Source organism: Falco peregrinus, chromosome 7, assembly GCF_023634155.1.
Source record: "Falco peregrinus isolate bFalPer1 chromosome 7, bFalPer1.pri, whole genome shotgun sequence".
NCBI lineage: Eukaryota > Metazoa > Chordata > Aves > Falconiformes > Falconidae > Falco > Falco peregrinus.
The window spans coordinates 21045120-21056336 of record NC_073727.1 but is presented as its reverse complement, the minus strand read 5'-3'; positions in this window follow the sequence as shown (position 1 = coordinate 21056336).

The following is an 11217-nucleotide window of genomic DNA, read 5'->3' as shown; positions in this document are numbered from 1 at the left end:
TTCTGTGGTGAGAAAAGACGTTTGCACTCCTCCGGATCCAAAGTGGTCCATGAATGAACCACCCATGCACAGCTTCACCAGAGAAGGTGCCGGGAAGGACTTATCTTGGCTTTATGAGTCTGAGCAGAACCTAGCACCTGTTTTCACACAGGGCTGTGAAGGATGTTCTGGGACATCTGCGTGTTGCTTGGCAAGCCTGTTCCCCTCTTCCCGAGACTGCCTTGCTCCTTAGCTATGCTCCCCAGTTTCCTAAGGCTGATATTTCCACAGCTGCTTCTGGATCTGGGAGGAAAGTAGATGATGCCCATACCAGTGCCACCGAGGCAGCTGACAGCATGGTGCTGCTATGGCAGGGAGAGGAGTGGGTGCACCAGCCCGCACTGTAGGTGGGGGGCTAAGGGCACCAGCATGTGTGTGTTTCCAGCAGGAAAAGGAGAACGTCCACTTCCTGGAATCTCCCATGAGTAAAAAAAAGAAGAGCAAGTGCTTCAGAGTGTACTGTTAGGACGCGCAGAGTAAGGGAGGACCTGTCTCTGTTCTGGAGCCACACTCAGAAAAATATACAAATAATTAACTTTAAGCTTACCTTGCCCCTGGGGTGCTGTGCAGTTGTTTGAGTTGTTTCCATTTCAGATCAATATGACACACTACATCAAACATCTCTCATTTGGAAGGGATTATCCAGGCATTGTGAATCCTCTGGATGGGTCAGACATCACTGCACACCAAGGTAAAAGCCAGCTGAGAGAAATCTCTTTTTAAATGTCTGTATTCATAAGTGTTAGAAGAGAACAGGAATGAAGTTCCCAGTCCTAAACAGTTTTTTTTGAAACAAGTGATCTTCTGAATATACAAGAGAAGAGGATTGGAATTACCAGGTGGCCCTGACCGCTCTTATGTTATTGTTCCATCATTTTTTGTTTGGCATTAATTTGAGGATGGAACTGCCTGAACCTTGCTGCTATAAAGATTAGCTGTCTTGTCTGGCTCTGCAGAGCCTGCTGTAAAAACCCTTTTGTGCCAGGCCATATTCATCCAGTTCTACCCCCTGCCCCACCCCCCCAAAAGAGATGCTGGAGATACTGCATTGTTTGCCTCCAGTTATAATGTACTGTATTGTCATGAGACATGGAATGGATTTAATTTGCCATCAAATATGCTTCCTAGCAAGAGCACCTAGCTTTTTAAACTTTTCTTAATGTTTCTGAGTGTGGTGATGCTGTATGCCAGACCTCTGTGAAAATGTGCTGAATCCCACACACCTTCCTTCCAGCTGTTCTGGGCAATGTGGTGAGACCTAGTACTTGGGATGTGCTTAGTTGCTCCAGATTGCTGCTCTTGTGAAAAATGCAAGTTGATGTTGCAGCAAAAAAAAAAGTGTTTGGAGTTTAAATTGATTTTTAAATTGGATTGTGTTTTTTCACTTCCCCTCTGTTTGTATTTTGAAACAAAGTCCATTCCCTATGTATTTTGGTAAAGCATTTAGAAGAAGAATTAAATTATTTAAACTAACCCTGGTACCGAATTGGAAATTATAATTAAAAAACATACCTGCATTGTGGCAAAAACCAGATACACTATTCATGGTGGGTGGGGTTTTTTTGTTCTTAATGATCTACACAAGTGAGTAAAGTGCTTGGCATGTGAAATATATTAGGAGTCATCTGAAAATACTGAGGAAAAATAAAATATTGTGGAGGCAATATTGAGGCAAAACTCATCACTCTGATGCCTGGAAAATGCAAGAGCATGCCTGCAATTTCAGGCAGTGAGGGCTGTAAAGAGGCTGTGTAAGGACACTGGTGATGACTAATATGTTGTCCTCTCTAGATGCAGACTTGTGTGGTTTGCAGCAAAACAAAATAGCATGTCCGCACAGGATACAGATGCATTTCCACAAGTCACGACAAAACGAGCTGGTTTGCCTTTACAATTCATTTATCAAAGCATTTCCAGTTCCCATTTTGAGGCTACAGGCTATTTATAAGTATCACTTCAGGAACACTACATGGTGCTCAGCTCAAATAATATTAAATTAAAAAACAAAACAAAAAAAAACCCCCACCCCCACAAAACCTGAAGAGTGTCTGTTTTGGCTTGAGAGTATTAAGCAACCTGGGAGGCCAGCTGAAAACACTTGGTGTATGCCAAAGTAAACAAGAATTTTTGTTGCCAGTTTGGATTTGGGGAGTATACAGAGATGTTAATGCAATGGACCAGTCCTCAGTTCAGAACTTCGATGCTAATTTGCCTGGGGGCCCCTCCTATACTTCTTTGTATTTAATCAGTGAAAACTGCTGGCTGGGAATTGATTTGGGGGATTGTATCCAGAAACACCTTTCTCTGAAAAGCAGCAGTAACAGCAGTTCAGCAGAAAGGATAAACAGCTGGATGGTTTGATCCCCGTTTTCAGTCCCTGGTCTGAGCGGCGGGGGTCCGGTCCCGGGGGTCTTGGTCCCGGTCAGAGCCGCGGGGTTCCCGGTCCCAGGCGTCCCGTTCGTGGTCCCAGTCCCAAGCCGCGGGGGTCCCGGCCCCGGGGGTCTTGGTCCTGGTCGCAGTCCGAGCCGCGGGAGTCCCGGGTCCCGAGGGTCACGGTCCCGGGGGTCCTGGTCCCGGTCCCTAGCCGCGGGGGTCAAGGTCCCGGGGGTCCCGGTCCCTGTCTCGACCCGCTAGGGTCCTGGTCCCCGGGGTCCCGGTTCCGGTCCCGGTCAGAGCCGCGGGGGTCCCAGTCCCGGGGGTCCAGGATCCCGGTTCCGGTCCCTGGTCCGAGCCGCGCGGGTCCGGTCCCGGGGTCTTGGCCCCAGTCCCGGTCCGAGCCGCGGGGATCCCGGTCCCTGTCCCGGTCCTGACCCCGGGGATCCAGGTCCCGGTCGTTAGCCGCGGGGGTGATGGTCCCGGGGGTCCAGGTCTCGGTCTCTGCGAGATCCGCGGGGGTCCTGGTCCCGGGGTCCCTGTCGCGCTCCCGGTCCCGATCTGCGGGCGTCCCTGTCCCGGGGGTCTCGGTCCCGGTCCCTGGTCTGAGCCGCGGGGGTCCAGTCCCCGGGTTCTTGATCCCGGTCCGGGTCCGAGCCGCGGGGGTCCGGGTCCGGGTCCCGGTCCCGGGGGTCTCGGACCCTGTCCTGGGTCCAAGCCGCGGGGGTCTCGGTCGTCTCGGTCGTCCCGGTCGGAGCTGCGGGGGTCCCGGTCCCTGCCGCAGAGTCGAGAGGGCCCCGGTCCCGGAGTCCTCGTCCCGGTCCTGGTCCGAGCCGCAGGGGTCCGGTCCCAAGGGTCCCGGTCCCGGTAGGCCCCTAATCCCGGTAACAATATCGTGCATGCGCAGTAGCGTTACTGGCAAAACGAAGGGCAGCGCATGCGCAGAAGCGGCTCGGTGCCTAAGATCCGGGTTCGCGCCCCGCACGGGCAGTAGCGTGGCGTGTCCGAGTGGGGGGGAAATTAAACCGTGGAGGGGCGCAGCCGTTCCGCACCCCCGCGGTCTCCAGGTGGGGGGCCTGTCGCCAGGGGCGGGGCCGTTGCAGCACCGAGCACCCGCGGGATGCGTTTGTCCCGGGGCTGCAGCGGCGCTGCAGTTCCGTACTCCCGTGCCGAGCGCGCTCTGGCAGCGTGCCCGGGGGACGGCAGCGGCGGCTCCTCACCAGGAGGCAGCAGCGGGCGCCGCAGCACGGCACCGCGGGAGCGCGACGCCGTTACTGGCGGCCGGCAGCGCCGAGTGGAGAGGCGCCACCGCGCATGCGCGGCGCCAGGGCTGCAGCACCCATGTTTGGCCGCCGGGTAACAGCAGTAGCGCTCCACCAACGGGGCGACTGCAGTATCCACTTTTGGTCGCCAGGTGGCAGCAGCGCTCCACCAACCTTGTGCTGAGCACTGGGCGGGATCTCAGCCCCGTTTACGCCACCGGACCCCGGGGGTGCTCGCTGCGGCTGCGGGTTCGCTTCGCTCTGCCCTTTGCCCACTCGCAGCCCGGGCATTAATACTTACTGCCTCCGTATGCAAAAGCATCCACGTGCTTCAAGCATTTCAATCCTTTGCGTATAATGCGCTCTGTTTTGCTGTGGGAAATAGGGATGCGTTTGCTCTGTTTGCATTTGGAAGCATCTGTTAGTAACAGCAACTTTAAATTATTTTTTTTTTTAAAATAGAAGAGACTTCGCAGGACTGCACTTTTTGAGTAGGGGCAAAACGAGTGGTGTAAATACGTGGCTTAGGAAAAGCTCACACTAGGTTTTTTCCTTGCACAACTAAGCCATTATGAGCTGTTGCACGAATTAACCTCTTGAGTTCATAGCCGTTCCCTGTGACAGGAAAGTGAGGTGTCACCGGAATGAAGGGGTGCAAAGTACGCGGCATGGACGGAAGATGGGGCAAGGGAGCGGGGTTTTCCCTCCTCCAGCCTCCCTCCCTCCCTCCCCCCGCCCCGCCCCCCGGCAGCGGGTACCCTCCGGCGAGGATTTGCTTTCCGCTCCGTGGCTGTGCCAGCCGGTCGGAGGGGCAGCTCGGTTGCTCTCAGCAGGGCGACTGTAAGCAAGTGCGGCGCTTTGCAGGGCGGAGTCAGCGGACGGGCCGGGGGGGCTGTGACACCGAGCGGCAGCTGCTCTCGGCCAGCAGCTTCGCCTCGGGACCGAGCCCCCCAGGCAGCCGCAGAGCCCCGGGGGCCGGCAGGCTGAGGGGAGCCCGCGGCGGCACCGAGCCCCTGCCCGCCCCGGCGCAGAACGGGAGCCCCAGCCCCCACCCGCCGCAGCTCTGAACGGGCCGTTGGTGGCTCTTCTCATGTTGGTGGATCTCACTTTGCCCTGGTAGCCATGTGAAGCACACCACAAAAGTCGTGCTGCCTGCTTTCTGGGCTGAGATGGGAAACCGCTGACTCATGACATGGGTGATGTCGTGGAGCATTTTGGCTCCAGCCGAGTGCAAAAGTCAGCGGTTCCCCATCTCAGCCCAGAAAGCAGGTAGCACGACTTTCGTGGTGTGCTTCACATGGCTACCAGGGCAAAGTGAGAACAACCAAGAGAAGTCCAAGGAAAATTATCCCGAGATCAGCAACGCAGTCTAGATGTATTTTGACAGCTGCTTGCAACTCAGCAACGAGCTGTGGCACGTCCACAGCTAATGAGGCTGTTAGAATGGATACATGACAAAGTGCCAGGCTTTCCACCTGATGGCACTTTGCAAATTCCAGCCTGGCCAGTGTGTCGGCAGATGAATGTATGATGCTGTCGTGGAGGAGCACTCCGCAGTGGGAATGCATTTAGCAACTTGGTGGCAAATTCTGGCTACTGTTTGCCAAGTGTCGACTAATTCTACTAATGGTGCTAAACCAGAAGAGGCTGTAAATTGCAACAACAGCTCGAGCACTGAACCAGAGGAGGCTGTAAATTCCACCAACAGTGCTACTCTTCTCAACACACTGTCAACGATGGCAGCTCTGTCTGCACCTTCTCTGCCCCCAAAGCTTGCAGCGACCTTCACAGCACAGGACCAAGTGCCGGAACAGGACAACTCAGACAATGATTCTACTGACATTGAGAAACCTTTTGATCCAGGTCCTATAGATCCGGAAAAGTAACCAGACCGACCTCCCCACCCTCCCTTCCCTGATGACTTGACTCTGTTTTCAGGGAAGGGTGAAAGGGGGTCCGGGGGATCGGTGGCAGGAATGCAAGCGGGAAGCGCTTAAGCGAGGGGATTTGGGAGTCGCTATGGCATGTCCGATATTTTACCGGCCAAATTAACCTCCAGAGTGGCAGCCTGTGCATATGAGGCTGTTAAAGACTTAAGAAAAGCAGTGCGCAAAGGGGGGATTCATAGTACATTCCCTATATCCCTTCTTGAAGCATGGCAGTCTTACACACTCACACTGCATGACTGGAAGACATTGCTTCGCATGGTCCTAACTCTGAAGCAGCATATGCTATGGTTATCTGATTTTCGTGAGCTATGTGTAGTGGCCTTGACTGAAAACCTTAATTGGGGAATTGCTGTTAACTATGAGCAGTTTGCTGGGGAAAAAAACTACACCGCTCCCGTGACTCAGACAGGGCATCCCAGGGACACCTATTTGCAGTTAAGGAGGTGGCTGTTAAGGCAGTTGTGAAGATACCCGAGTCTGGGCGAACCTCTAGTGAGTCTTTCGTGTTTGCCACAGCCTTGCAGGGTCCTAGAGAGTTATATACCAACTTTATTGATAGGCTTCAGAACATTGTGCAATGACAAGTTGAGCGTGAGGAAGCTTGAGAGTTGCTTTTAAAGCAACTGTCATATGGTAATGCCAATGAAGATTGCAAGCAGGCATTACAACCCCTTTGCAATCACAATCCTGCACTGTCTGACATGGTAAGAGCATGTCAAAATACAGGGACCACAGGACATCGTGCAGCAGCCCTTGTTTCTGCACTGGCTGCTCAAATAAAACTAGGATCCAGAGCCAGCCAGGCCACCCATTTTCATTGTGGGGCTGTAGATCACTTAAAAAAGGAATACCCCAAAGCAGGGCTCAGGGGGGATAAGCTGGCTCAAAACTGCCCTCGGTGTGGGAAAGGGGAAGACTGGGCCAGGGAGTGTCACTCCAAATATCATGCCAGTGGGCAATTGATTGCCCTGACATCAGGAAACAGGAACTGGGGGGCGAAGCTGTGCGCCCCAAACAACAAAAGAAATGCAAGTGCTTGGCCAGTAAGCTCCAACCCGCCACGACCGGCAGTGCAGGATTGGACCTGGCCATCTGACAAGAAGTAATTATTAGAGATACTAAAGTAACAGTATTGCCGACTGGGGTATATGGCCCTATTGGCAAAGGAATGCATGCATTATTGATCGGACGATCATCTACCACCAAATTAGGTCTTATTGTTTTACCGGTTATTATTGATGCTGATTATACAGGAGAAATACAAATCATGACCTGGACACCAGTGCCACCTTGCCACATTCCAGCCAAGCAGCAGGTAGCTCAGTTAGTGCCGTTTTACGGTGGCGGCAAACAGACAGGGAAAAAGGAGGGGGAAGGCAGGCTTTGGTAGCACAGGAGCCCCTCGGGTATACTGGTCCACAAGGATAAAACAAAGCCAGCCTTTTTTGGCATGCTACATTCAAGGCAAAAAATTTCAAGGTTTACTAGACACTGGAGCTGATGTATCTATTATCGAGTGCTCTGAATGGCCCCTGGAATGGCCAACAAAGGAGCCTGCATCCACTATTCTTGGGGTGGGTGGAATGCGAAGACCTCGACCGAGCACCTATTTGTTAACTATTCAAGGGCCTCGGGTTCAGCTGGCTCGAGCCGCCCCGTTTGTTATGCCGGTGCCATGCACCTTGTGGGGTTGTGATGTACTCGGAGAGTTTGGAACTATTATTCATTTAAATGAACCAGACAAGACGTCTTTTTCGTCTTTTTCATAGGGGTCATTGAACAGCCGTCCAACCCAGATTTATCACTGTCAATTATTAAGCTTTCCTGCCTCTCCAACAAGCCAGTATGAGTTGACCAGTGGCCCCTGCGTAGAGAACAGCTTGAACATCTTTATCATTTGGTAGATGAGTGGCTAAAAGCAGGACATATCCAGCCCACAGATAGCCCTTGGAATACCCCGGTGTTTTGCATCCCCAAGAAAACTGGGAAATGGACGATGTTGCATGATTTGAGAGCTGTTAATGCTGTAATTGAACCTATGGGAGCTCTTCAGCCAGGCTTGCCATCGCCAGCAATGCTACCTGCTGATTGATCTCTCATGGTAATTGACTTTAAAGACTGTCTTTATACTATTCCCCTGCATCCGGATGATGCACCTCGGTTTAGCTTTTCAATACCGGCAATCAATCAACAAGAACCCATGCAGAGATATCACTGGACTGTGCTTCCTCAGGGCATGTGCAACAGTCCCACGATGTGCCAGCTTACAGTTGCCACTGCCCTTCACAGGGTTTGTCGTGACAAGCCCTCCATGATTAGATACCACTATATGGATGACATCTTAATAGCTGCTGAAGCATAGGAGGCAGCTCATTCGGCTGCTATGCAGGTACGATCTGCTGTTAATGAAGCAGGGTTACAGATTGCAGAAGAAAAATTTCAGTGTACTCAACCCTGGAAATACCTCAGCTGGCAGATCACTCAACAGGAAATCCAACCCCAACCTGTAGTTCTTAACACCCTGAAAATTCAGACTCTTAATGATCTGCAAAAATTATTGGGAGCCATTAATTAGTCGTGCCCTGTTCTGGGACTTAGTACTGAGGATTTACATCCCCTATTTTAACAACTGAAGAGGGACCCTGATGTTAACTCTCCATGAACTTTTGACATCAGAAAGCACTCAAGCTTTGAGGAAAGTTGCTAATGCAATCAAATGACATCAATGCTTTTGCCGGCTTCTAGATCAGCCTATGTATCTAGCTATCATTCCCAGTGATTTTGAAGCCTTTGCTGTTATTTTTCAGTGGAACGAAAAATCTTCAGATTCCTTTTGGGTACTGGAGTGGGTGTTTTTACTGCATACCTTGCAAAAGACTGTAACCACAATAACTGAACTGTTTGCACAATTGATTCAATGAAGGAGAACAAGGCTCCAAATGATTAGTGGACGGGATCTTGATGTGATATATTTTCCTGCCACTAAGGAAAACCTGGACAGGTTGTTATTGCAAAGCCATGATATACAAAGTGTGTTAGTAGACTTTGTGGGGCAATTGTCTTTTCATTATCCTGAACATAAAATATGGACTGATATTCGACATCTGCCCTTATATGGCCGATGACGATTTAGAGAGATGCCGGTCGATGGCATCACTGTTTTTACAGATGCATCTGGAAAAACAAAGAAGGCAATAATCACCTGGAAGAAACCTGCCCGTTCTAAATGGTCAACTGAGGAACACCGGTGAGCTCAAGGATCTACCCAGCTCAATAGCTTGTTGAGGTGAATATGGCTTTAGAACACTTTGTACAGGAACCCTTGAATATTGTTACAGACTCCATGTACGTTGCTGGACTTGTGCAACGTATCGACTGTTCTTACCTAAAGTAAGTTTTCAGTCCTCTCCTCATGAAGGAACTTAGAACTCTGTGGACACTGGTGAATCATCGTACTCATGACTATTATGTGTTGCATATTAGGTCTCACACGGATCTTCTGGGACCCATATTTGAAGGCAACAATGTAGCAGATTTCCACACTATGTCTGCAGTTGTGCCTAATCTGTATGAACGAGCATGTATTTCTCATAGCTTTTATCATCAAAATGCATGTGCCTTGAAAAGACGGTTCCAGCTCACGCTCCGACAGGCTCATGACATCACCCTATCTTGCCCTGATTGCCAGAGAGTGACCCCTTTGCCCTCAAAAGAAGGAGTTAACCCAAGGGGTATACACTCTAATGAACTGTGGCAATCCGATGTCACTCACTTTGTGGAGTTTGGGCGATCGAAATATGTGCATGTCTCTGTAGATACCCTTTCAGGTTATACTGTTGCCACGGCTCATGCCGGGGAAAAGAGTTGTGATGTTTGCAAACATTGGCTAACATGTTTTGCCATCCTTGGTGTGCCCCAAAAAATCAAAATTGATAATGGGCCTGCTTATATAGTGCAACGAACTGCTGAATTTCTGCAGCAGTGGGGACTTCTTCATACTACAGGAATTCCTCACTCCCCCACCGGTCAAGCCATTATTGAAAGAGCTCATCGCTCCCTGAAGGACATGTTAAATAAACAAAGAAGGGTGGGCAGGGTTCAGGACTCTCCACAAGACAGATTATGGAAGGCCACCTTTGTTTTAAACTTTTTAAATCATAACAAAGATGACCAAACCTGTTATGATCATCAGTTATTCCTGCAGCAGGAAATGTCAGAAAACCCACCTGTTATGATCCAAAACCTGGTCTCGGGGGAATGGGAGGGTCCTACGCGTCTAATAACGTGGTGTCAGGGTTATGCTTGTGTCTCTACAGGAAACCAGCTCCGATGGGTCCCCGTGTGTTGTATCTGGCCTTTCTTGTCATCCTCACTTGCGATCCAGGAAGAGGCTCCTATCACCCACCTGCTTCACCCAACACCAATGTCTGGCTCACCCTCACCAATGCAACCAATCAATCTACACTGTGTATTGCCATGACCAGCCCTGCGAACCCATTCCAAACATGCCTGGTGGGCATTCCTCTCACCGAGGAGGAATGGGACTTATTGTATAATCAGCCCGTACAGGGGGGCTTGCGTCAGCCTGGGTGTCCGGGACCCAAAATGGTGGTGTGATGCCACCTGGTGATTAACAGAGGGTGAAGGTGCTCCGTGGTATAAAAAGAACAACTCAGGGAAAGGGCTTGATAAAATCAATAACTTTCCAGCTCTCCCATTAGAGCCTCAAGAACTGGAGCTACTGGGAATCATAAAAGCACCAGTGTGTTTTTACCTGAATCACACTAGCAGGCCGTATCTCGACAGCACAGGCATTGACCTTACCAGTCAGTCAGCAGTTTACCGAAATAAATCTGCCTGGTGCAAGTATACCACTCCCAGAACAGTAAACCCGGGAATTTCCTCTATAGGCCTTCTGAACAATACCTTCTGGATTTGTGGGGACAAGGCCGGGATGGGAATTCTGGGCAGGGCGGGGGGGGGTGCCTGGTACATCTGGTAATCTTTCTTTCTTCCACCCCAACGACTCGGCTGTTAGAGTATGGAAACAGTGCAGCACAGACCTCACAGCAGACTGTAACTCTCAGGTTGAGTTCTAGAGTGCAGCGAAGCACGTTTTTGCTTCTCTAATCCCTTCTATAAGAACAGCACATGTTCATAACTTGCTTAATAAATTAGGTTGCTGGCTTCCTAAAGAAAGTAATGCTGCAAGCGCTGCTCTTTCTGGCTTACTAGCGAATGTTGACTCTGTCCATCATGTGTTGCTACAAAACCGAGCTGCTAATGATTTCTTATTGTTAGCACAGGGATATGGGTGTGAAGACTTGGATGGGATGTGTTGCATGAATCTAATCAATTCACAAAAGCATACAGAATTTAAAAGCCTTAAACAAAGATCTGCAGCAGAGCCAGGGGCAGGATGCCTTTGGTCTCATAGGTGGGAAACTTTGGGCCGTGGGTCAAAAGTATTACAGGATTTATTATAATTGCTTTAACCACCTTATTGATGTTTGCCTTATGTCTCCCATGCCTTTTTTCCTGTATTCAGCATTTAGTTGATCATAGCATAAGTCAGATCATGGCCACCCAGCTAC